Source organism: Podarcis liolepis (genome assembly GCF_965112155.1).
Source record: "Podarcis liolepis genome assembly, chromosome: 5".
NCBI lineage: Eukaryota > Metazoa > Chordata > Lepidosauria > Squamata > Lacertidae > Podarcis > Podarcis liolepis.
Window position 1 is genome coordinate 22,400,767 of NC_139556.1, and position 27,410 is coordinate 22,428,176.

A 27,410-nucleotide genomic window follows, 5' to 3' on the forward strand; every position below is an offset into this window, starting at 1 on the left:
CTAGGTTGGAGGTGCACTGGAAATAGCTTGTGCGCATGTGCACAGGCCTCCTCTGACCCGGATGTGCACCAGAAATAACGCTTGCTCATGCGCACAAGCTATTTCCTGTGCTCCTCCAACCCAGAAGTGGGCAGCCGTGCAGCGCAGTGCCGGTAAGAACAGGGGTCGCTGGGGACCAGATAAATGAGTCCCTTGGGTCTTATCCAGCCCGCGGGCCTTAGTTTGGGGACCCCTGATGTAATATGCTCAAACTGTCTTGCCAGAGTGAGCAACCTGGCCACCAAATTCTGCACCAGCTGAAGTTCCCAAACTGCCTTCAGAGGCAGTCCTACTTATAACACACTGCAGTACTCTAACCTAGAGGTTACTAGAGCATAGACAACAGAGGTTAGGCTATCTCTGTCCAGAGGGGTGCAGCTGGGCCACCAGATGAAACTGATGGGAAGCACTCTGCACCCCTGAGGCCTCCTGAGCCTCAAGCGACAGCAAAGTATCCAGAAGTGCCCCCAGTTTACGCACCACCTCCTTCAGAGAGAGTGTAACCCCATTAAGAGCAGGCCACCTCCCATCCATCAAGTCTAGGGAACCACCCACTAACAGCGCCTCAGTGTTATCTGGGTAGAGCTTCAGTTTTTTGGCTCTCATTCAGTCCATTACTGAGGCAAGACAACAATCCAGCACATCCACTGCCTCACCTGCAGATTTAAAGGAGAAGTAGAGCTGTGTGTCATCAGCAGATTGCTGACAGCGTACTCCAAAACTCCAGATGACTGCACTTAGTGGTTTCATATAGATCAGGGGTCAGCAAACTTTTTCAGCAGGGGGCCGGTCCACTGTCCTTCAGACCTTGTGGGGGGCCGGGCTATATTTTGAAGGGGGGAAATGAACAAATTCCTATGCCCCACAAATACCCCAGAGATGCATTTTAAATAAATGGACACATTCTACTCATGTAAAAATATGCTGATTCCCGGACCGCCCGTGGGCCAGATTGAGAAGGCAATTGGGCCGGAACCGGCCCCCCAGGCCTTAGTTTGTCTACCCATGATATAGATGTTAAACAGCAAAGGGGATAAAATTGAGCCGTGAGGAACTCCACATTGAAGTTTTCACAGTGCTGACTACCACTCTCCAAGTATCACTCTCTGGAAACAACCCTCCAAGGAGAACTGGAACCATTGAAAAGCAGTGCCACCCACCCGCAACTCAGACAGCCGCTCTAGAAGGATACAATGGTCAATGATACCGAAAGCCACAGAGAGGTAGAGGAGAATTAACAGGGGCACATTTCCCCTGTCTCTCTCTTGACAGAGGTCATTGTACTCAGCGTCCAAAGCAGTTTCTGTATCAAAACTGGGCCTAAATCCCAACTGAAATGAATCTAGAATATCAGTTTCTTCCAAGAGAGCCTAGATCTGGTCCACAAGCACCTGCTCAAAAACTGCTTGATTTTAGGTACATTTAACATGAAGCGTTTTAACATTTAGAGCCAGCACTTGGAATTGTGTTTGGAAATGGATCAGCAACCACTGCAGCTGTTTTAAAACTGAGAAGATATGTTTAATGCAGCCATTTCTAGTTAGCAACCTAGCAGCTATATTTTGAACTAACTGCAGTTTCTGAACATCCCCACATGCAGTGCATTGCATTAGTCCAAAAGCAACATTACCAGAGCATGTGCAACTGTGGCCAGGATATTTCTGACTGGGAGGGATTTGCAACTTGTGCACTAGCCCCAGGTTGTGGAAGTTACTTCCTGCCACTTGGGTTTCTGAATATAAGGCCAAAACAGATTTTATAGAGGGAATTCTATTCAGAACAAGCCAAATACCACCACTGCAGTTTAAAGTGAAAACAAAGCAGTAAAACAAACAATAAAGCAAAACAATAACAAAATTAATAAAAGGTAGGGGCGGCAGCAGCAATTAACAAAGGTGAAGAGACATTCAAGCCTGTAATCATGGCTTATCATAGAAATCATAGTTTTCACAAAATGCTGAATATGTGAGCATTTGTACACATTTCATGGGAACGTATCCCTCCCTCTGCAATTGATGCACATGTGGAAAGGCCGTCAAAGTGCCTGAGGAAAGCATCTTATGTGAGAGGATGGCATTCATTAAAGTTTCACTGTTCTGATGCATTTGTAATTCATTCACTGTTCCCTTTCCAAGTATTTGGTCTCCAGATCTGTGGTTTGTATTGTCTCATTCCAACTCAGCATTTCTGTGCTCATATTTTTGGAAAGAATGGATAGCAGGAATATTTTTTTTCAAAGCAAAAGCTGGAAGATCGTAACCTGACTATTTACTCCAGTTGCACCCTGGAGCAAGAACTTTTGGATTGCTTGCCCCAGTTGGACAAGAGAATATTGGCAGGAGTCTTTTTTTAGTGGCTGCCGACCATCAGAGTTTGCTCCTGTGCCATCTCTCCTATGTGATTGGAAAAAGCACAATCCTTTTTTTTTTTTAAATCGTCTGACAGTTCCTATATCAAACAGCAATGTATATTGCCATCACTTGGCGATTAACATGTATTCATGTTGGGCATTAATGATTTAATGCATGAGTGCCAGTGCTTCAAAATGCAGGCTGCTTGATACTTATTTCTCTGTATAGCCACTATGTTTTTGGTAGATTAGCTCTTAAGAAGCTTCCTCGTTTTCCCTCTCTTAAACCCATAAGATAACAACATCAAGACTTGTCAAGGAATAGATGATTTGTCTGGAAACTATGCCGTGAAGTGGTTTGATATGGCTATGCAACGATATGTGTCAAAAGCAATAGTTTTTAGCAGACCACAGGCACAAACCAGGAAGGTCTCCTGCACAAGCCCCATACTTGAAATTAACACTCCTCCTCCTCCTCATTTCAATTTGGTTCACACAGGAAAACGTGTCATATTGTGGATGCTGTATCAATCAAAAGGGAACAATAGTAATCATTTATAGCATCAATATAATGCTTTAATTAGAACATTTGATGACTTTTCACATACCTCCATTACATATTCTTCTTTTTTTTTTACTGTAGCCCAGTGAGGCAGGTCAGTATTATTAACGTACTGCAGATGTAAGATGTGTGTGTGTGTGTGTGAGAGAGAGAGAGAGAGAGAGAGAGAGAGAGAGAGGGAGGGAATATTGGTGTACCTCCGGTGACCTAATGAGTTTGTGTTCAACATGTAATCTGCACTGTTTAGATCAGGGGTGTCAAACTCAAATTCATCGGGGGCCGCATCAACAGTTTGGTCACCCTCAAAGGGCCAGTTGTATCTGTAGGACAGGAGAGGAGAGTTCAGGCAGCCATTGGATCTGTCACATCACAGGATGGCATGCGCTCAATATAAAAACAAGTGGAGGTTTCCTGAATGCATGCAAAGTGGAGGTTTCCTGTGTAGAACGGCCGGAGCCGCTAGAGGGCAGACGTTCTCTGGCTTGTAGGCTGCCGCGCATGCGCTGAAGAGGCTGCTTTCTTGTGTAAAAAAAAAAAAAAGCGAGAATAAAAGGTGGCGGCTGGCGGCGGCTACACGGGCCGCATGACAAGGTCTGGTGGGCCAGATTCAGCCCACGGGCCTTGTGTTTGACACAAGGTTTAGATATCTTGACTCACAGTTCACACCCTTAGCCACTATATGTTACTTCAAAAAACAATTGAACAAGATGTGGTAATGGCTGCCAATTTAGAGAGCGTTGACAGGTGGTTAGAGAAATCTATGGAAGATAGGGCTATAAATGGCTACTAGTCATAATAGCTATAGTTACAGGTAGGTAGCCGTGTTGGTCTGCCATAGTCAAAATAAAAAAAATCCTTCCAGTAGCACCTTAAAGACCAACTAAGTTAGTTCTTGGTATGAGCTTTCGTGTGCATGCACACTTCTTCAGATACCTATCTGAAGAAGTGTGCATGCACACGAAAGCTCATACCAAGAACTAACTTAGTTGGTCTTTAAGGTGCTACTGGAAGGATTTTTTTTTATTTTGATGATAGCTATAGGTTATCTTCAATATCCAAGGCAGTAAATGCCAATTGATGAGGAACCAATTGCGGAGGGCCATTACCCTAATGTTCTGCTAGTGGATTTCTATCTGGTTGGCCACTTTGAGAAACAGGGTGCTAGCCTGGATAGGCCTATGGTCTGATCCAGGGCGCTCTTTTTTAGGAGCAGAATTTCCAAGCTTTTGTTTGGGGGGAAGTTTGTTTAGCATCTGCTGATATTGAAAACTTTGAAAACCTCCTTGACCCTTGTACTGTACAGAATTTTTGTAATCTCTAATACGTCTATATAATGTATTTCAGTATTTACATTCAATGCAGATGTAGTAAAGCTATTAATAGTGTATCCTATCATTTCTTTCACAAGTACAAGGGAGTACTAAGTGTGAACAGCTGTAACCAATGCAATATGAGGCTCATTAGCAAATGCGTGGGGGAATTATGTAAAACATTTTTTGTGTGATTGGAGCCATACCTAAACAGCCTGAAAGACCCTGCTGTACGCTTGCTTCCCATGCCTTTGAAGGAAGTGGACTGGCTGAATGAATGAATGACATGGTTGATTTCTCCACCGGTATGATTGCTCATTGATTGGTGCATGGTCTTATTTCATTTATATAGTACTGTACAGTGCTGGAATGATCCAGGGGAGAAGTAGCCTCGGGTGCAGTTTGGGGGCATTGAATAAAAATAAGGGGGTGGGAGAAGAAGAAAACCCATTCATATATGTTACATTTGTTGTGTAATGACACTTACTGCCATGTCGGTAACCTTCCCCGGATCCGGCAGTTGTGCTGAAGGCAACAGGTTTTCCTGAGCTTGGGTGAACCCATTTCAGCTTCACTCAGGCTCAGGAAGTGGATCACAGCTTGCCCGCCTATTTGACCAATGGCAAGCAGGCTGTGACACAGCCCTGCTTCTTCGCTTAAAGAAGGTTGATTTCCAGGGGGGCTCTGAGTAATGTTTTTTTCCTGAAATGGGAGAGGTAGGCCAGATAAGTTTGGGAACCTCTGATGTAGAACGTGTAAGAGCAAGAATCTTCCCCAGTGCCTGGAAGGGACTCTCCCTATTCCTTATTTACTTGAAGACTTCAGGGCTGGGGGTTTTGTGTGGCACTGGATATCTTGATGCCAGAGGGCTGAGGGCATTAACCTTTTGACCAGCTGGTGGTGAGTGGGTTTGTGGGCATCTCTTTGTGATATAGACCAGAACAACTGGAGGTGGGGGAAGAGTCCTAAGGAGATGTTTCCAAAAGGAGATAAATAAAAGCAAACTCATTTCTTCATTTACCATGAGCAAAGATGGTATGAGCAGGTCTGCTAGTTCTTTGGGACTAGGCTGAATTACCATTTGAAATGGAAGCATCTTCATGGAACCAGAAAATAAATTAAATCAATAAAAACATTACATTTTTTTAAAAAAAACCTGTCTGTTTCTGTTTAAAATATTGTAGATACTGTCTTGTTTTTGTAACTTGCTTGTTGCAACTTGCCTAATAGAAAGCAAAGAGTTAAAGCCCTGAAGTCTTATAAATGGAGGTAAATGCTGACGCAAGGTCTTCAGTACTTTTCTGACAGAACACCCATCTTTAATTTGCTTGTCCCTTTACCCATATAACATTGTACATCTGCCCTTGAAAATAGCTCTTGCAAGCACGAGTGTAGCCAGGGAAGTCAATTTCGCAGAGGTTCCTGTCTGTGTCCTAGCACTGCAGGCAGACAGCCTGGAGCTAGGAGTTATTATCGGCTAAACAGGTATATGAATAATTACTAAAGAGAGAAGCCTAGGTTAATTGCAGTTTTTAATCTTGTTCTCATAAATTCTTAGATAATTTTTTTTCCAGGGGGGAGCATTCAAAAAAGCTTCAGTAAGTGTTTTCTTTTCCCCAATGATTTATTATTTATTTTACCTATCATCATTTTACATAATACCTTCACTGTACATGAAACGCCTATCAATTTTGTTTACTTTTGTAGGACATGTATATCCCACCCTTCTGTTAAGTAAGCTCAGATAGACCTCAGGTTATATCGTTTCTCTCGTCATAGAGGAGAATTTAAACCCCAGTCATGGGGTTCCAAAATGTTTTAGCATTGTGCACAGTTTGACACACAGGCCCTTAGCTAAAGTCACCTAATAGCTGAGTGGGGATTTGAATGACATTGGACCAATGTGGCCTCTTCCCCCCCCCCCTGCCTGGGGGGGGGGGGAACCCTTGGAGAAATCTTGCTTCACTTCTAAGCTTCTTAGATCTCTCATATCATTTCCACATGTGTGTCATCCCTACTAGAATTGCTTCAAAAGTTGGCATTTGGTCGACGTAGCCTGTCTTCATAGAGTCTTCACAGAATTGTAGAGTTGGAAGGGGTCACAAGGATCATCTAGTCCACCCCCCCATGCTGGAAGTTTTTGCCCAGCATGGGGTTCGAACCCACAACCCTGAGATTAAAAGCTTTAGTGACTGAGATATCCCAGAAATCTGAGTGGCTGCTTAGAGGATATGAGGTAGTCAGACTTCAGTGCAGGCCATATCTTTTCTTCACGTGCCATATTGTAGTCGACTTCAGGAAAAAGTGTGCATTAACCACATTACCTTAATGTGCCAGGTGTCTTATGACACCTTCCATAGGAGTTTTTACCATTACAATCCTACACTTCAAAACAAACATACATAGACATGAAAAAGCCAAGACATTTTTATCTGTGGCCTTTAAATTTTGATTATAGGGGTATTTTATTTCCCTAGAACAGTCTATATTTAAGAGAGCAGTGGGGAAACATAAATATCACTTATTTCCTGGAACTGTTTCTTGGAGCTCTACTCACTGCTGAACAAACTTAAGTTTCTCATTGCTACCCCACGGAGTTAATATACCTACTTTTCTCTCATTCTCATGCTACTTCTGGAGTGAATGTGTGTCTCATCTTTTTTGAAACACAGACACCACTCGAAACCATACTCGTTTGGTTTGGCTGCTTCGTATGTGGTTGCTTTTTCCTTTCCCTTTTTAGTATACAGATATAAGGGCCAAGTGCTGTCATCCTGAAGTACTGTGCAAGAATTCGCACAGCACCTGCATACAGCTTGTGACCCACCAAGCCAACACAGGTTACCAGCCACGCGTAGTTCAATAAACCTCTTGTTTCTCCTGCCTGCCTGAAACGCCAAATGCAAGGCAGTGTGTTCTTATAGGACACTTGTGAGGCAATAATATGTGGCTGGTATGGGTTCCTTGAGGGCCACAGGTTGTGTATGCCTGGTTTATATTATTGAGAGTTTTTATCTGAACAAGTAAATGTTTAAGAGGGACACGGGTGGCGCTGTGGGTTAAGCCACAGAGCCTAGGACTTGCCGATCGGAAGTTCGGCGGTTCGAATCCCCGTGACAGGGTGAGTTCCCATCGCTCGGTCCCTGCTCCTGCCAACCTAGCAGTTCGAAAGCACATCAAAGTGCAAGTAGATAAATAGGTACCGCTCCGGCGGGAAGGTAAACGGCATTTCCGTGCGCTGCTCTGGTTCGCCAGAAGCGGCTTAGTCATGCTGGCCACATGACCTGGAAGCTGTACACTGGCTCCCTCGGCCAATAAAGCGAGATGAGCGCCGCAACCCCAGAGTCAGCCACTACTGGACCTAATGGTCAGGGGTCCCTTTACCTTTACCTTTAAGAGCCTGCTGGATCAGGCCAGTGGCCCATCTAGTCCAGCATCCTGTTCTCACAGTGGCCAAGAGATGCCTGTAGGAAATCCACAAGCAGGATTCGAACACAAGAGCACTCTCAGAAGCATTCCTGCCTCCTACTGTGATAGCAGAGCATAGCCTGCAGCTCAGCCAGTGAACTAAAAGCATTTGTACTTCATATGTGAAAATGAAGTATTTTTCTTATAGTGGGGTGTATGTCCATGTAGGGGAAAAGTCATACATTTTGTTCTTGTGACTGCCCACTGTACCTTTACAGTGTAACTTATTCAGGCAGAGGGTGTTTTCGGTAGTGGCACCTGCCCTGTGGAATGCCCTCCCACCAGATGTCAAGGAAATAAACAACTACAGGTATCTGACTTTTAGAAGACATCTGAAGGCAGCCCTGTTTAGGGAAGCTTTTAATGTTTGACGTTTTATTGTGTTTTTAATATCCTGTTGAAAGCTGCCCAGAGTGGCTGGGGAGGCCTGGCCAGATGGACAGGGTATAAGTAATATTTTTTTATTTTATTTTATTGAACTCAAGCCTACATGTGTACATTTTGGATATGTCTGCTTTAAAATAATATGAAATATTTGTTTGGGGTATGTGTGTGTGTGTACTTGTGTGTGTTATCCAAAGGCAAAAACTAGGCAAAATCTACCATTACAAAACAGAAGCCATGTTTTGTAGGTTCTGGAGCTAATCATCACTCTTGGCCCAGTTCTCTATGGCAATATTCCGCCCCAATACAGACATATACTCCTCCCTGGTATAAAAAGACTTCAGTGGGAGCTTTTAAATAGTTATCCCTGTGAGACAACATTTCCCATGATGTAATTTGACACACAGTCGTCATTGGAGCTTAAACATAGTAATCTTTGAAAATGATTGGGAATTTGCCCTGGAGGGGGGAAGACCTGTTATGATTAATTTCTACCAATGATAAACCACTCCTTGTCCAAAATGCAATGTGCTATGAAGTATGATTTAATCCATTTAACTACAGTGCCTGGTGCCTGTGACAACTGTGACTCAAATGTCATCACAGAAAGTGATATTTCAAGTGGCATGGTGGGATTAGAAACCTGCTGAAGATTTGTCAAAGGAAAAGTAAGTACATAATTTCTAGATAAGTGATTTGTCTACTGTGAACTGCTTCAACTAAAAGAGAGACAGAGACAGAAGGAGAGTTGGGGAGGGACTGACTGGGAAGCAGTTTTTAAAATGAAGCATCCCTGAACTTTTGCACTTGACCATGGATATAACTGCATAGGAAGTTGGGGGGGGGATTTTAAAATCTAAAGTGGAAATTGTATGTATTGGGTATAAATTTATTAAAAACATACTTTGCTGGTGGAAATGAATGGGATGCAAAAGCAGGGGCTTGAGGAGAAGTCCTGGTGGATCATGCATTTAATTTTTCTCCTTAGAAGTCTCAGCTCAGTTTGACTTTTGACATAGGATATTGTCCAATCTTGGAAGGGTATGTGTGTTTTTGAAAAGAGACTGGTAAGTGTGAGGCAGGAATGAGTATTCAGCTCTGTGGTTTCTGCATCTGAATTAATGGATTCCCAAACTGTATGCTAAGTCAAAGTAGTGTGCTATATGAAGGGGTGAAGCTACGCCTTGAAAAACTCTAGCCGCCATGCACCCGGTGGTCTCTGCCCTTCAGAGCACAGGAGTGTCATTTCAATATTGACTGAGAAATTGGTAGAGGTGATATTGCAAGGGAGAGAGTTAGGATGTACTGAATCGTACAAGGCATTTTATGCTGTAATTGAAAGGTGCAGGGGACTCCCAAAAACGTCCTCATTGCCCATGGTATGAAAAATATAGGGAAATGCTTCTTTATCCCATCAACCCATTTAGTTGCATAGCTCCGTGGGTGAGGCCCAGGCCTTAAGCGAATTGCAGTCTTGTGCCTTCTGGATTGCATAGATAAATCTTGATTGTACAATGCCACCTGAATAAATGTTGATATGGTAGAGAAGCGCTATGAGGCAGTTGGAGTCATTTCAAAGGCTTAGCGAAAGTACCATTTAAAAATGAGTAAAGTAAGATAAACCACAGAGCCTAGAGAGCTCCCGTGGTTCGGTCTCAGCTCCTGCCAACCTAGCAGTTCGAAAGCATGCAGTGCAAGTAGATAAATAGGTACCGCTCCGGTGGGAAGGTAAATGAATCATAGAATCATAGAGTTGGAAGAGACCACAAGGGCCATCGAGTCCAACCCCCTGCCAAGCTGCTCTGGTTCACCAGAAGTGGCTTAGTCATGCTGGCCACATGACCCGGAAGCTGTACGCCGGCTCTCTTGGCCAATAAAGTGAGATGTCTGTGACTGGACCTAATGGTCAGGGGTCCCTTTACCTTTAAGATAACACTCCTGAGTCATCCACTGGCTAAGCTAACCAAGGCTTACTCAAGACATTCTGTGCTTAGAGGCTGACCAGATGGCAACCTCTCACCCCCAATTCCAGATACAGAACCCAACCAGATTGACAGTTGAGTCTCTTAACATTGGAGACACTGATGGGATAGTGTCTTCCACTGCAGCTGAGGACAGCATCTGCTGCTTCAGGCAGCTCTACCACTCTGCCTAGTGGTAGCACCAGCTCTGCTTCCGAAAGAGCAGCTATGTGTGGATACAGTTCCCACTTGCGGATGCAGACCCAGCAGCATTATGATGGTTACCCGACTCCACTGACCAGTTGCGTGAGTCCTTTGAGGCAGATGGGATTGTGGGATTCTCTTCCGAATCTGGGACTGTTACTTGTTGCACCTGGCTGTAGTTGCCCATGGGTAGAGCAGGATTAGAGTCATAGGGTTACTCAATTCTTCCTAATGATGCTGTTGCTTAGACTTTGGTTGAGTGCACCTCCCTCATGCGCTTATTATCCAAACCCAGCACCTAGATGGGGAAAGCTTAGTCATACATACATTAAGCTTCATTCCTAATGTCTGTTGGACCCAAACCTGTCACAATGAGTGGAACCATTTAGGAGCAGCCCTGTAAACACCTGTGTGATTAGTGCTGAGTCATGACTCCATTTATCAATTGCAGAAAGATCTAACAATCAGTAGGGCTCTGTATATAAGCCCCTGAAACATATGCTTATCCACAGACCTGGCTAAGGCTCAACTCCTAATTTTAGATTTCAGTCTTGGAGGGCCACCCCACACACCCATTTCCTCCTGCATGCACTCTTGAGCAACTCTACTGTCTACATAATTATAGTTTTTAAAAGACCATGAGTTCTGTTTTAATAAAAAAGAGTGGCATTCCAAATACCCTGCTATAATGTCGTACTGTGGGTTTTATTTTATTTTTAAATTGAGAACAACAATTTCTGTGATGTACAGCAGATGCTTGCAAAGGGACGCTGGTCCTTTCTATTGTAACAATTTCCAGATGAGTAGGTGCGTTAGCTAGAGAAACATGGAATAAAACGAAAGGGTCTTGTGGCACTTTAAAGACTAACACATTTTATTATGCTATGATCTTTCATGGACTAGAACCCACTTCACCAAAATGAAGTGGGTTACAGTTCACAATAACTCACACCATAATAAAATTGGTTAGTCTTTAAGGTGCCATGAGATTTTCTTTGCTTTTTTAGTCTGAGAGAAAAAACGCAAAATGCATTCTTGGCAATTTTCTGTTCTTTTAATTGAAATCGGCAAGATAGCCCAGGCAAGCGCATCTGTGGCAAGGCTTGATAGATTTTTTGAAGGTTGCGCTTGGATAGGAAGTGGGTTTTTTACCACAGGATGCTGTGTCAAGGAAAGACTGGTTCTTGGTTGGCCACAACTTAAACTGCCACTTTTCCCTCCGAGAAGGGGAAAGCTCTCATTGGCTTCCTGTTTATGTACTTTTCAATCATTCACTCCATACAGAAAACATGACTTCTTTTAGCTTGAAAATCTCTTGAAACGAAAGCCAAGTAGCTGTTCTTTAAAAGGTCGGGGATTCAATTCCCATTTTGAAATTTAAACCTTGTATAATGAATTCATTAAAACTATTATTGAAAGTCTTGTTAAAAGGTATGGTATGTGGAACTGTAAATAATTTGTACAGTTGGAGCAATGTTAAAATATCCAAAATTCATGTGGCCAGCATGACTAAGCCGCTTCTGGCGAACCAGAGCAGCGCACGGAAATGCAGTTTACCTTCCCGCTGGAGCAGTACCTATTTATCTACTTGCACTTTGACATGATTTCGAACTGCTAGGTTGGCAGGAGCAAGGACCGAGCAACGGGAGCTCACCCCACCACAGGGATTCGAACCGCCGACCTTCTGATCGGCAAGTCCTAGCTCTGTGGTTTAACTCACAGCGCCACCCACGTCCCCCCCCCCAAATACCTTTGTGCTAAACCTTGAAACTCCTGGAAATTTGGCACAGCTTTAATTTGAACTGGGAACTTCCCAGTGCTGGATTGCCAAATACAGTGGTACCTCGGGTTAAGAACTTAATTCGTTCTGGAGGTCCGTTCTTAACCTGAAGCACCACTTTAGCTAATGGGACTCCCGCTGCTGTCGCGCTGCTGGAGCACGATTTCTGTTCTCATCCTGAAGCAAAGTTCTTAACCCACGGTACTATTTCTGGGTTAGCGGAGTCTGTAACCTGAAGCGTATGTAACCCGAGGTACAACTGTAGGCAGAGAGGCCTATGGGCCCCGTACCTTTTTGCAATCAAGCTTTCTTAGTTTTACAAGGGGGCCCCCAAGAATTCTGCTGCCTAGGGGGCTCCACAGGGTATATATATCTGGCACTGGGATTTCCTAGCCCATAAATTATTCTCTTAAGTACTATCTCTTTGTGGGGCAGTGAAATTGGTTTGGGACTCCTTTATCTCCATTATGATTCTTCACCTTCCTCACTTGTTCAGAACATCAGAACCCTGATTCTTTATTCTCCCTTTGCTATGCTCCTGAGTATCTGGGTAAGGCATCTACAAGCTCAGGATCATGTGCTTTTGTAAGAAACATCAGATCCTGAACTTAGGCATCCCTTCCTAGATATCAGATTTGTTTATACTGTAGTAGTAATTGCACTGACATGCCTTGTATAGGGTCCTGATCTACTGCTTGGAGGATTAAACAACACATCACAGCTCCACATATCCCAGATTTAGTAAATTAAATAAATAAATTTAGAACTGTTTCCAAGCAATCCATATTTCATTCTGGGTGGGGGGCGGGGAATCTGAGTTCTGCGACCTGTATAAAATATACTGAGTAAATTTGGATAGTTCTGATAGTCATGGGAAGGACAAGGAGCTGTGGTTCAACCACTTGAAATTCTACACAGTCACCTCTCCTGAGATTCCTTCAGAGTTTGTTTACATATTATCAAGCATATTTTTGAGCCACAAGAGCTAGAAAATTGCTTTTTAAAAAGCTGAGATTCCAGAACCTAAATTCTGTGCTCTATTCTGCACCACAGAATTGTGGAGTTGGAAGGGACCCCGTGGGTCATCTAGCCCAACCCCCTGCAAATGCAGGAATCCTGCCCACAGCCATCCCTGGTTAGCAGACAGACCCATTGACCTATTGCATCCTTTGGGGTTCTTTGCCCTGTGATCTTACAGAATTATAGCATACACACAACTCTCCTTGAAGTATCCTAAATGTTCTGCTGTCCTTTGACAGCTTCCCATTTTATAATCTGCTGGCACAAGAATGGTCCCACAAGTCACTTCTGGATCTGGGGAATGGGCTGGGGCAAATAATGTGGAACAGATGACAACTAGGTCAAAGAAAGCCATAATTACTGTAAATTTGGCCGAGCAGTAAAAGTGTCTTTTTCCATTCTAATTGTGTGTGTTGCTCCTTTCCTGCGTTAAGCTTCCAGACGTGTGTGAACGCAGGCCAAATAATTAGACTGCAGTTGCTTCTCACATGTAGTTTGTGCTGAGCTTTGAGCACATAAAGGTTTGCATAAATACTGGATGTTCCCCAGAGAGTAACCTGCTGGATGTGAGAAATACAGCCAAATGAAAGCTCGGCTCCAAATCCATCCACCTCAAGCTTCTTTTCAGGTGTACTAGCTGACGAAATGGCAACAACCCTCTTTGTTTTGTCCTTTCAAACAGTGATTCATGCCAGAATTACGCCAATATGAATTTCTGGTACAGGTGGCGTGTGTCCACTTCCTCCCCTTCCTTTTTGTCGGCTGATTGCCTTCACGCAGGAAGCCACCAACGTCGCTGCTGTCTCCTAAAAAGCAGAACCTTCCTCCTCTGGACGCTTAATTAGCTTGACTAGTTTGATGGATTTAGTCAACAGTATTTCTAAATAGGGGATGCAGGGAGACCCTGTACACCAGCTCTTTCCCAAACAGAAGCCCTTTTTTTGACCAGGCGCCCTTAATGGCTTGCTAGACACACTCAAACAAGTGTTGCTTCTGATTAATTGATCGAGGGGGGTAATTTTAGCCTCTTGGCGGCGTTCCAGAGAGCAACCCTTTGTCCTAATATTCCTAGCACCACCCCTCCTTGCAAGTTTGAAATGTGAGATGCCTGGATTCCCCCCCACCCCACCCCACTCCCTCTCCCGTTCTCTTTCTCTCTCCCTTCTGGCAAAGTGGCTGTGTCTGCTTGTGTGTATCTCTGTGTGAGTGTGTGAGTGTGCGTGCGTGCGCACGTAAGTGATAGATGGGTATAATGGGAGAGCAAAGGGGTGGACCACTAGAGACAGCAAAAGGAAACCATCAATACCAGTAACATGCAGTTGAGGTGAGAATTTTCCTAGTGTTTGATTCCCCCCCCCTCTCCTTTATTTCTCTCCCCCTCCTCATCTCTTTCCAGTCCTTTCAAGCGGCGTTGGGGAGGGGGAGAGAGAGAAGGGTGTTTTTCTTTTTTGTTAATGGAGCCTCCTTTCATATTTGCAAGCGCTGCACACAGACACCCGCCCGCCCACCCTCTCCCAGCAATGTCATGCGGACGCCACTGCGTGCCCCCTCGCTTGTTTCAGGTCTGTCCGCGTAGATGTGTGAAGTTCTAAAGCCGAACCTGATTCTCCCTTTATTGTCTCTGGAGGGTTGTCGCTGGCAGCACAAATAGCCTGTTGGCAAGTACGGCATGAGCCCATTAGCAAGGCTCCATCTGTGATTGGTTTTGCCTGGAAACCGGGAGACAAGCGATGAATAATTGATGTGTGTTGTGCAGGAGCTGGACAGGCAAAGAAAAAGAGCGAGAGCGCAGGATGCCCTCGGAGAGGGGGGAGAGAGAGAGCAGACTCGAAAAATAGCTACTGGCTGCCTTGCGCTGCTGAGATTAAGGTAGCCCTGGCTTTCTTTGTTCTGCAACTACATGCTTTCTTTCTGCCTAGAAGTGTTTTCAGATAGATGTGGCCTTCCCCCCCCACCCCACCCTCCTTGTAACAGAAGAGAGGGAGAAACACCTCCCCCCTCCAGGTTGGGGAGTGGAGGACGCCAGTTTCGACTGAAATAGAACTTGTGGGTAAGTTGGCATCTGCGGTGGGGGGGTGCATGTGTGTTGTGTGTGAGTGTGGGCTCACTCCAGCTTCTCTGACGAGGTGTGTGTGTGTGTGTGCAAGAGAGAGAGCATGTCTCTGGGTGCGTGCTTGCGCGTGCGTGAGGCAGAGAGAGAGAGAGATTGAGAGAGAGAGCATTGTGGGTAGAAGTGTGTTGTCAGATGGCAAAGGCAGCACAAGGGGATGAAAGACAGGACTCCACTTGCAAACTAGGGCATGTTTTTATGCAGCTTCTGTTCAGATTGCATTCCCTTTTTTCGTGAAACAGTCTACATGGGTTTTGGGGTGTGAGTGCGGTTGGGATATGTGTTTGTGGTTTGCGGTTGTTGGTTCCCCCCCCCCCATTAGTGTGTGTTTTTGTCTGAGGATGATTTTATTTTAAGGGGAGAAACCCTGCCCTGTGCAGCCAGGTATTTGACAAGATGTTGATACTTTAATTTATTTAGCTAGTAACCATGGTGAACAGAGTGCATGCAAGGCTACAGTGGCCTTTCTCTTCAACCTCAGCATGTCTGCGCTGCCCAAAATTACTAGATTACTAAATACCAAGCAGCTGGGATATCAGGCAGCACTGTTGTGCTTCAACTCTTTCAAGATCATTGCCATCATTTTGAAAATTAATTGCTTTGTATCAGGCTTTTGGCAAACATGCCTCCGTGAACAATCTTTCAAGGATGCTTCTTGGTTTCAGCTGGGAAGGTATCTAAAAGTTGAGTGTAGTTTGTATTGTTGACATTTAATGAATATATTTAAAGGCTATTAAGCAAGCCTAAAATCTGCAGTCACTGGAAGAACCGAGATACTAGAATTCCACATGCTTGTTCCAAGGGACGTGTTTTGTTTTAGTTTTGAGTATTGAATGAATTGGGGGGGGGGAGTGTGATTGCTCACAACGGGCTAGAGAAATCAGTCCTTAATAGGACCCGAAATCTGGCACTGCAGAGTTTCAGTTTTAGCTTAGCAAGCAGCAAAATAAGGGCTGCAGCATGTTAGGGAAAGCTGTGCCAATGTTTTGGTTTGTGCACCTGAGTGACGTCACCGTTTAACTGAGATGGAGTTTCAGCACTGGCAGCCTCCATCAATTTGCTGAGTGAAGTAGGTGTGCTTTGCAATAAACAGCTTGATTTGCAGGTTTCTGTGGCTGGATAGAGCATTGTTTTTTCCTATTGCTTGGGGCCTGATTCTTAGAAGGGGTGGGATTCATTCCAGCGTTCTCGTGCAGGTCATGCAATTAGCAGCAACTGATGCGTAGCTGAACTAAGGCCAGTTGGGGCCTGATCCAAAAACTCTTGCCTTTTAATGGCCGTTAGCAAAGTCTTGTCATCCCAGAGTGGCTTTAACTGAACTTTCGATGTAATAAATTAAGGGGAGCTATCCTAGTCTTAACAGGTGTCAGGCTTAAGAATCATATAAATGTGGCATTTACTGAGTACAGGAAATGTTTTGCAAAATAGTGTGAGGGGGAAACAGTCTTTCAAAAGATCTTAATCAGTTATCAAGATACTGTTAAGAACTTTGTTATCTCCCCCACCCCCTGGGAGGAGAGAAGTTCTCCCCACTAAACATGCCCTTTTTTGTGATGGAACAAGAGTCAGGTTGAGGATACAGGGGCCAAGTAGACCTTCTTGGCTTCAGGCTCTGATATCAGTCTCACGACTACATTCAGGGTCATGAAGTATCAACACACACACACACACACCCCAGCAATATAATACAATTACTGTATTCGGGAAGGTTTTGTTTTATTTTGATTGCTACCATTTCAGCCTTCCTCTGCATGAACTGGGCTTGTTGTCTGGAAGCACCTGCGTTCCTTAAATTTTGTAAGCACTTCCTTCAGGAGGCATCCTTGTTTATGCCACAGATGAGGCAGAGCAAGTTGTAAAAGGGATTTTTGTTTAGCGTAGGTGTGGAAGGTTATGCTGCAAGGGGAAAGGGTTGGACTGGATATCCTTTAGGTCTGTGGGAGCCCTGTGAGGCAAAGCTTTGAAACTTTGTGTACATCACAGCAAAAGGTCTATTGATATGATGGATGGAGCATGGGGGTGTGAAGGCAGGAAGCTTTCAAGTGCAGTGCATCTGTATGAACTCTGCTTACAAAAGTACATCGAACCTCTCTCACACACATACAGTCATACCTCGGGTTGAAGTAGCTTCAGGACAAATATTTTCGAATTGCACTCCACGGCGACCTGGAAGTAATGGAGTGCGTTACTTCTGGATTTCACCGCTCGCGCATGCGCAGACGCTCAAAATGATGTCACGCGCATGCGCGGAAGCGGCAAAACATGACACGCAGACGTGCAGTTGTGTGTTACGTTCGCTTCAGGATGCGAACGGGGCTCCAGAACGGATTCTGTTCACATCCAGAGGTACCACTGTATACCATAGAGGCTGAGCCACCCAGCCTTCAAAGGGGAGGGCCAAATTTGCCTTGCCAGAAAAAGTGCTTCCCAAAAGTACATTAATTTACTTTTCCCCATAGGAATGAATCTTGGGCAATTGCTCGTTTAGTAGGAAGCAAAGATCTCCTGCTCTTGCCCTGGTGATCCCAGCTATTGAGAACCATTGTGAATCCTTATGCATAGCCTCACCCTGGGAACTTCCTGAAAGTGTGAGCTAGCCATCCACGTGTTTTTGCTCTATTGCATTTTTTAAAAAATGATGACTATATTTACATATATTCATTTTCCCATTCAGATCTGATCATTATTTCAGTTTATCATATTATAGTTCATCTTAGGCTCCTCAGAGCTGTTTTACTTTATACATGTTTGAAATAAAATGTATGACAGCTCACAGAATTGTTCAGACATCTTGGTAAGAGTCCTGGGTGCATGCATGCCCCTTACTAAACATAAGGAGAGAGTAATATCTGATCCAAGCTGTAGTACATTCGGTATATCATTTTCTTGATGGTACGACAAAAAATTCCCCCACTCTTTACTGGGATGAACTGGGGGAAGGGATGAAGCTGTGATCAAATAAATGTGGTACAGTCTGGATGAGATTTTATTTCTGCAGTGGGGAGGCAGCAGGAGCTATCATAGGATTTACTCCTCCCCACCCCCCAGTAAGAAACCAATGAAAGGCTCACCTTAATTCACTTTTCATTTGACAGAGGTGTGCTCCATGTATCAAACTGTCAGATATTTCACCTTCTCTGTAGCACTTTTTATTAGAATTGTAGTGTTGGAAGAAACCCTGAGGGTCATCTAGTCCAACTCCCTGCAGTGCAGGAATATTCAGATGTCGCATATGGGGATCAAACCTGTAATCTTGATGGTGTCAGCACCATGCTCAAACAGTTCTGAAGCTAGGAGCATGGCCTGAGAAAGGAAAAGGCTGAGTTTTTCCAGGTAGCTGACAAGCAGCAGATTTGGGCATCTGCAAAAATCTATTACAGTACAGTCATACCTCGGGTTGAATGTGCTTCGGGATGAGCGCGTTCGAGTTGCACTCCACGGCAACCCGGAAGTAACGGAGCGCGTTACTCCCGGGTTTCGCTGCTTGTGCATGTGCAGACGCTCAAAATGACATCACGTGCATGTGCAGAAGTGGCAAAAAACGACGCGTGCAGGCGCTGGTTACGTCTGCTTCTAGATGCAAACGGGGCTCTGGAATGGATCCTGTTCACATCTAGAGGTACCACTGTATCTCTTTTTCAAACTAAGGACTAGACTAGTAATGGTTGCTTGGGTGCCTTCCTGCTCCCTCGTGCTATACTTTTATATTTGAAGTAAAATAGATATTACAAGAACACCATGAGTCTTGACTACTCTCTCATCACAGGAGAAGCCTGACCCCCCTCTGCTTCCTAGCCTCCCTCCACTGCTGCTTCAGTGCCTCTCTGCCCCAGACTCTCCCTGCCCCCTGAGCCCTGCTACCTTTTCACCTCCTCCTCCCAGTCTTCTTCCCCTTCTGACTACTCACCCTAGTCCCACCAAAACTCCCTGGACTCTGAGCCCTTTTCCCTTGGGGGTTCACCAGCTGGTTCCTCCCACCATCCCTCTGTATCCAACCAGTCCCTGACACCTACAGGCAGTCCTTACATTTTGCAGCCAGGGACATGAATTACAATTCACATTACTGCATTAGAATGAATCGCTGTAGGTCAAACCAAGAATACCATCACCATTTTGAGTTTTTTACTGAAAAGATATCTTATCTACACACACACACACACACACACACACACACACACACAGAGTTAGATGTTAAACCTTCATAAAACTATCTTTCTTTTGCTTCCTTTTACCTCAAAGGCTATTTCACACATTCCACAATGGCAAACTCAGATTTCCCCCTACTGTATTGTCACTTTGACAGGGAGATACTGTCAGTCGCAGTTCTCTGCTCAGTGTACCTATATGATGCACATGTCTTTGCAACACCTGTCTGTCACATTGCATTTGAGGTACGCACACCCAAAACTTGATACACGTAAAATTAAAAAAGTTATCTGTGAAATCGTCCTAAACTGATAGGCATGTTAGCATCATTGTTAGCGCTTCATGCACCTGATGAAGTGGAAGGTAACCTATGAAAACTGATGCCATGATAAAATTGTTAGTCTTTAAGGTGCAACAACACTCTTTGCAAGTTTCACTGTCACCTTTTCTTTGACATTGATTGTGACTTCCTGCGGGAGTATTTCCCATACTGGGACAGCTGTCCAGCATAATGCTATTGTTCCAAATTCTATGGGAGAATATCCTTGGAAACATTTTCACACCACTGGAATTTTAAAATTTGATACCCCCCCAAAAAAATTTTTTTATAGCAGCAAGCATTTTACCTTTGCACTTCTCCTGCACTTTAGCATCTCTTTAGAGTGCCACAGAGAGCAATTTAAGGATTTTCCCAGCTCTTCCAACAGGAGACCTGCAAAAGAGCTTATAAACACAAAAGGTATCCATCAGTCAGTTTTCAGAGTCCTTCAGAGGCTACTGAGAATGTAACACTTGTGTCTTAAGATACTTACACATGTCTTTATCCAAGCAAAGATGCATATTTTACAGAACTGTGTGAAAACCACCTGGCTGATACGCATCTTCCATGGGAAAAGTGGTGCATTGCACTATCCTCCTATATAAAGTTTACACACAATTTTTAGATCTTATAAAATAAACAATGGAAATTCCTGACGGTGAGTGCCCCTCCCAGGAAAGTCAGGGACAGCCACACATTTCAACTATCACATTTTTTGTGTGTGTGTACACCTAAATGTGTAATGCCTAAGAAGGTGGAACATGAATGCAGGAAAAGTATGTCTGCAGACTTTTACGTAGCTCAGAGAGCTCAGATGGCCCATGGCTCCCTATCAGGTGTGCACTCAGTGGTAAATGTGGATAGGTTGCAATGTGCCCCTTGGAGAAATGTGAATCCCTCGGAGAGAGGGGCAGATTCAATGATAGTTCTGACAATAAACCATCCAGTAAGGAGAGGTGTGTGGATTTTGAGCCCCATCTGCTTTACAGACCACCTTCCTCCTAAAGGTGTGTAGGAGAAAAGGAACAGTGGTTGTTTCATCTGCACCACCCTGTAGCCATGGTCTACAGGGCCTTTAGCTGACGTTCTCCCTCTTCCTTTGCAAACTCCATGGATAGTTTTTATATCCAGCACCTTCCCCCATTCCTCCTCCATCCATTGCTAGGAGATCCCAGTGTTCTCCTTTCCTTGGTCGAAGCAGAGCAGCTGGTTTCCAGTTGCTGCATAGTAAGTTGCCGTAGAGGATTATTTGTGCACAATTGTGTAGAAAATCCCAGTTAAGGGAGACAACTTTGGTGACTAAAGCAATGATGGAGGCAAAACACTGTTGGGGATAAGATATTGTGTGGCTAGGAGAATGGCCACTAGAGATGTCATTTGTCCAATATCTCTTGCTGCAGTAGAAAAATTGATTTCTTAGAGAAACAGATTAGAAATTAATCCATTTATTTGGATTCCAGGGACCCCCTAAATAATGCTTGGTGGCTGTGAAATCCCTGTTATCCATGTGGTCCAAAGTGGGGGTGCCTGCCTGGAGGATGATCACTGACACCTGGCCTCATGATCCTTGGACTGTGTTTCTCTTCCTCACTTCATAATAGTTCCATAGGTCACTCTGGAAAGGGCTTGAACAAGCCAACAGAGACCTGCCAAGATAGATAAATGTCTGAAGAAAGCTGGCCCGTTATCAAAAGTGTTGGAATTAGCTGAACGAGCCCCTGAGCCAGGAAATTCACATAACCTTAAGAGTTGGTTGGGCTCTCATGAAACGAAAGCGTTCTGCAATGATAAGAGGCACACAAACGTGCCATAAAATAACACAGTGATTACTGTTAAGTTGCGGCGAGGAGAGCACATCATTCATCATCCATATGAAAGCAGCCAGCTGGTCTGGCACACACCTAGGCTCTTTTGAGGACTAAATCCACTACTCTGTCTTTTCATAGTCTTAATTAAGGATGCAAGTTTGCCTTTTTGAATCAGGCTAAAGCCCATCTAACCCAACGTTCTCTTTCCAACAGCAGCCAGACAGATGCTGCTGGAATCTTGTAAGCAGGGCCTGGTGGTCGCGTTCTTCCCCAGCAGCTGGTGCTTAAGGCTGAATCAAACTTTATAGTGTCAGCTCAGGGCAAGAAGCTGCTTGGTTCTAATGAGGTCTCCCTGTGCATGATTATAGGAAGGTGCCTTGCACTTTTACTCTCCTAATGCCAATGTTGGTTTAGTTCTTCAACTGCATGCGAGGATCACCTGTGGAACAGATGGTTGGTGCTTAAAGCAGAAGAGGGTTTTTTAAAAAATAACTTTGAGAAGCACTAATTAAAGTTAATAGGCCTCTTTCATATAGTTGACACCATAATATTGTGGTACTTTTGGTTTAGAAATTGGCTCCATGAGATCATAGGGCAATATGGAGCATTAGTGAAAATCCCACATGTATAATATCATTTGGCATAGCTTGCTGCTAAAGCTCAAAGTAAATGTGATTAGAGGCCAGTTATCTTGTCGCTTTCCTTCCACTGCCTTAGCTTAACACCTGTTAAATAGGTTGACAGAGAGGTGCCTCTTTCCAGACTAAAGGCAAGTTTGCACTCTTTGGACATATGTGAGGACATCATGTGCATATATCTGCTACAGAAAGATGCATGTACAGTGTGACACTTTTTTGTGAGGCAGACACGCGTATTTTGGCTCTGATCATGGATTCCACCCTGCCCTCACCCATTACCCACAGTCCCTAGGTACTGAGCTTTCACTTTAAAGAGAGAGAGCCAACTTTTAGCATTCGTAAAACCTGAGATATGTTACAAAAAGTACAGTGGCTGTTCTCATTTTTGTGAGTGAGAAATTAGTCTTCTCTACTCTTTCCGTGTCTTACTTTGCCTCCTTCCAAAAAAATATGGCAGATGCCCATATCTCTGAAATTTCTGAAAACCTCTTTAACAGAGATGACTTGAGAAAAATCCTAGATGGCACCTCTCCTGGTGTTAAAATTATAATGAATAATTGACCATTTGCTGTACTTCTGAGATTTTTTCTGCTGCCAGAAGTGTCTTTCAAAGGGTCATTACCTGGATTTGCCACTGAGAGTACACTCAAATGGAAACTGTAACCCAGAATAGTAAAGTGTCATATTTAGACTTTACGTATTTTAGGTTTACACACAAAATATCATATGTGTAAACCTATGCAGCATGGCATAGGAGGAGAATATAAAAAGCAGTTTGTGATATGGCGCAAGTCTTAACATCAGGAATGGTGCTAATGTCCTAAGTGATGTCAGGTGCTTCCTAATTCATCAATTGGAATTTGGGTTCTTCTCTTTTAAGTTGCAGCTCTGATTGTGTTTCAGTAATACTGTTGTGCTTTCTGTTATCTGACAGCTTAAGAAATTTCAATCTGTCTTCATAGCAGGGCATATCACCAGGACTTCCAGGAAGAGACTGCAATGATTTACTTATTCATGCAAACTCCACCGGTTTATGGAGTCTTGATATTGCTTGATCTGTCAGCAGAATTTGATTCTATTGATCATGGAACACTATTTGACTGCCTGGAGCACCCTGTCAGTCTCCAAGGCCCTGTTAATGGAGTTCACTTCTGATATTTTCCTGCTACCTCATTTTGCTGCTGTCAATAGTTCTATCTCTGATCCTTTCACTATACAAGATGATATGCTAGGATTGAGGGGTGGGCGGGCAGGAGAGATAACTTGAAGCCCTAGAGGAAATATCCAAACCACAATCTGAGGTTTATGACAAACTCCATATGTATCCCGACCCACACATCTGTAGGAAGAAGGTAATTTGCTCTTATCAGTAGGTATTTGCTCTTAAGTGTTGGATAGCTTTTCAATTCTGAAGTCTAATAAAACAGGAATGCTTGAGACTCTTCATTCCTTTTTGCCAGGAGCAAGGAAAAGAAGGCAAAGAAGGGCTGCCCTCTCCTGTATTTCAGACCACGTTTCATTACTCTTTAAGAGCATATATATTTCTGGTCAACTAACACATTCTGAACTCTGAGGCCCAGTCCAGATGTTTGGGTCTGCAACAATATCATTTGCATACTGGAAGCTGAGACGAAGTATGAGAACATTGCTTTCCTTGAACCATGCACACAGCCTCTTGTGCAATCCAGTCAATTGCATGCATACATATATATGTGATTTACCACATCTTTGTGATCATTGCACCGCTTTTGGGTAAGAATAGGATCACACCTATCAAGCAAATCATGCAAATATACTTGCCCAGCTTGCTGCTATGGGCTCAGACATCTGGTCTTGAATAACGTAGATGTGTATTATAGGCATGCCTTCCAAAGGCACAAATCCCTTTGCTTGAAAAGGAGGAGTGATTGTTTTGATCGGCATTGAGAATATTGCTATAGTAATTTTGAAGGATCAAAATTATCTTAAATACAGTGCAGTTTAGTCTTGAATATATCCAAGAAGGAACCTTTGAAACTTTGAAATCTCCCCTGAAATTTGAAATGGTGCCTCTACTTCTGACTTTTCCTTTACACAACTTCTTTCTGCATTTCACCCCTCCCCCCAAAAAAAATCCTCTTTCAGGAATAAACAAACCCAAAGGTTATCTTTGGAGAAATGTCCAAACTATGCCGTCAAGCGTCTGACCATGTATGGAAATTTGCTGCTTCTATTTTAATCTGTTCTTCAGATGATGCTCAGTTGTGTTCAGACTGAACTCTTGAAAAATTAATAGTCTGCTGATTGGCCTGGTAACATAGGGTACAATGCAGCCAGTGTTAAGCACTGTCTCCTGTAGGAATCAGTGGGACTGAGTGAGTTTTACCTTTGCCTGGATCGCAATTGAGGGCATTCACAGGCCATCTAATCACTTCCATTGTCAACACGGTGACACATTTTTCATACAGAAAGGTGAAGAATAGGACTCACTATGTGTCACCTGCAGCACAATAAAGCATGGGTAAATTGCTCCATGCCACACAATTATTTGGGTTATCAGGAGAAGCAAGTAGCTTTGACTGAAATGTGTATATTTAAGTGGGGGGTTCTTCGCACATTGCATTTTATATATTGTAAGGATGAACAGCCTATAGGGACAAATTGGCTGCATCATTGAGACAACTGGGTCCAGACATATGTATTATAAATACATTCACTCAGCTGTCTGGATCCTTTGTGACTCTCTGTTGAGTGCATTTCAGTGGCCTTGCCCCACTGCCCTATTCAAAGAAACCCATATATTCCAGGAACAGATGTTAAAAGCTTTGAGTGACTTGAAATGAAGATAAAAGGTTACACCATCTTAAAATCTTGATAAAAATGTCTACAGGCTATTGTGTTGCAGGTGTTAATTATGTGAAAATAAGGAATTGCTTTGGTGAATAAAGATTGGGTAGTGAAAGAAAGTTTACTTTCTGTATATTATGCTGCTTTATCATATAAAGTTACTAAAGATTAGGGATGCCATTTCAGATTCTGTCGGAGAGGTTAAAGGGTAAAGGGACCCCTGACCATTAAGTCCAGTCGCAGACTCTGGGGTTGTGGCACTCATCTCGCTTTATTGGCCGAGGGAGCCGGCGTACAGCTTCCGGGTCATGTGGCCAGCACGACTAAGCTGCTTTTGGCGAACCAGAGTAGCGCATGGAAATGCCATTTACCTTCCCGCTGGAGCGGTATCTATTTACCTACTTGCACTTTGTTGTGCTTTTGAACTGCTAGGTTGGCAGGAGCAGGGACCGAGCAACGGGAGCTCACCCCGTCACGGGGATTCAAACCGCTGACCTTCTGATCAGCAAGCCCTAGGCTCTGTGGTTTAACCCACAGTGCCACCCGCGTCCCTGTTGGAGAGGTTACTTGCCTACAATAGATTAATTGGCCCGAGCATGGTGCTGATAATCCCAAGGTTGCAGATTTTGTCCCCATATGGGGCAGCTGCATATTCCTGCATTCCAGGGGGTTGGACTAGATGATCCTCAGGGTCCCTCCCAACTTTAAAAATTCAGTGATTCAAGGTTCTTCAGCAAGGTTTAAAGACCCAGTTTTGACTGTATTCCAGGCTAAATTGTCTTCTCTCCTCTGTCCTCTCCACTCAGTAAGTGCTAAAGCCTTTGCCATGTACATTTTCTTCATAGAAAATGCATAAGCCACCAATGCACTTCCCTGGATCATACCCAGTCATGTAAAGCTTGTAGCAAATAAGCACTGTCAGGGCTCATTGCCCTTCTTACCTTTGCTCTGCATTTCTAGGCACAGGTCTGGGCTGCTCAGGTCTGTTTCCGAGCAGGGGTGTTTATTGTGTCTTTTTGTCCCGGTGATTTCCCTTGGAAAACCTGTTTTTTACCTCTGAATCTGAGCAATCGGCAATCAGGTTTTCTGCAGATTGCCACTTGCTCTGATTCAGCAGTAAAACACAGATTTTCCTAGGGAAAGCATTGGGGGGGGGGAATACTCAGAAAGCGCAGAGCCCCAGGTAAGTGTGGATGACCCCTCAAGAACACCTCTGCATTGCAGTCAATAGCTGTAGCAACTACTGCAGGAAGTAATAATAATAATCATCAGATAATTAATAATAACATATTAAATTTAAAAATTGCAATCTTTTTATTCCCACGTGTTTAGTGGCAAGATAGCGCAATATCAGTCATGGCTTGTAACTTTTAATTTCCTGGGGCAGCACAGTGTTTCTGATTATTGGCAGCTGTCCGTTGGCGCTCTTTGCCACTCTCCTTGCTATCTGCAGACTTATTGCCTACAAATGGTTTGATGATCACATTGGCCATTCAAAGCTATATCTGTTGTTAGACATGGTTGTTATGCACTCCAGATGAGGCAGTAGATTAGATCAGTGTTTAAGGGCGAATGACATCTAGTTTGTGATGCAAAAGACAGAAAATACTGGAAGGGAACAAATGAGTTATTTGCCTGCGCAGTATAGTATGGTAGTGGATTCAGCTGAGCTGCGGAGTTTATATGAGCCACTGCTACTGCTTAGCAGTGGAGGCTAATAGCAGGCTGGGCACCAGGATGTGTCCGTCAGGATGTGATCTAAGTGCATTTTATTAACAGACTGCCTTGAAATGAACTTTAAATACAACAGAATTAGCTGCTTCCCATTCTGACTGGCAGAAGAAACACATGACACATGCCAAATAGAACCAAGGAAACAAACAAAATAAGAGTGGCAGCTTTGTATCGCTTGACTCCCTGCAACTTTATCAGTGAAAACACCGTCAGTCCTGCTTCCAACGACAGGCTTGCAGATGTCAAAAACCTGAGCACCTTTTGGAAAGGATGCGAGAATTTTTGATCAATTCAGTGGATAATTAATAAAACAAGAGAGAACTAGTTGGAAGGGGAAGTAGTCACAGCAAGGCACTCTGCCCTCTTTATCCTAATGAAAGTACATTAGGGGAAATGGGCAGGAGGAATTGTTCTTTTTCATGAAGACCAATTTAAAAGTCTATATCTGATCCCAGGCAAGGATTCCTGCAGCGGATTCAGCCTATCAGTTCCAAGCACAGCAGCTCAGCAGGCTGGCTGTTCATCCAAGAGTGGTATTTTAGGAACCTCCTGAAATGTATTGCTTGGGCAACTCGTTCTTCAATTGCTGCTTTGCACAGGCCTCCTATAGATACTAATAGCCACTTTCAGACTCCGACAGAAGGTGTCTATTATGGGCTCTGTGAAGTTGCTCACTGAACATCAGGACCAGGAGGGGGAAGGAGGTTGCATGTATTTGTGAGGCTACTGCAGAAGAGAATTGACGGAAAAG

At 43.9% G+C, this 27,410-nt stretch overlaps 1 protein-coding gene across 22 annotated transcripts in view; it reads left to right on the forward strand.

Moving 5' to 3' along the window:
- ZMIZ1 (zinc finger MIZ-type containing 1) overlaps nt 1-27,410 on the forward strand; it is a 375,034-nt gene that overhangs the window by 265,601 nt on the left and 82,023 nt on the right. For 2 of the 22 annotated variants that reach the window (XM_083502434.1, XM_083502437.1), the window contains exon 1: nt 14,835-14,947. The exons of 17 other annotated variants lie outside the window; for them this stretch is intronic. The gene's annotated coding sequence lies outside the window, so the exon portion shown is untranslated. Of the gene's footprint in view, nt 1-14,255; nt 14,403-14,834; nt 14,948-15,002; nt 15,129-27,410 lie in introns of those variants that run through there. 3 more of the 22 variants (XM_083502433.1, XM_083502438.1, XM_083502436.1) reach the window with 3 other exon arrangements.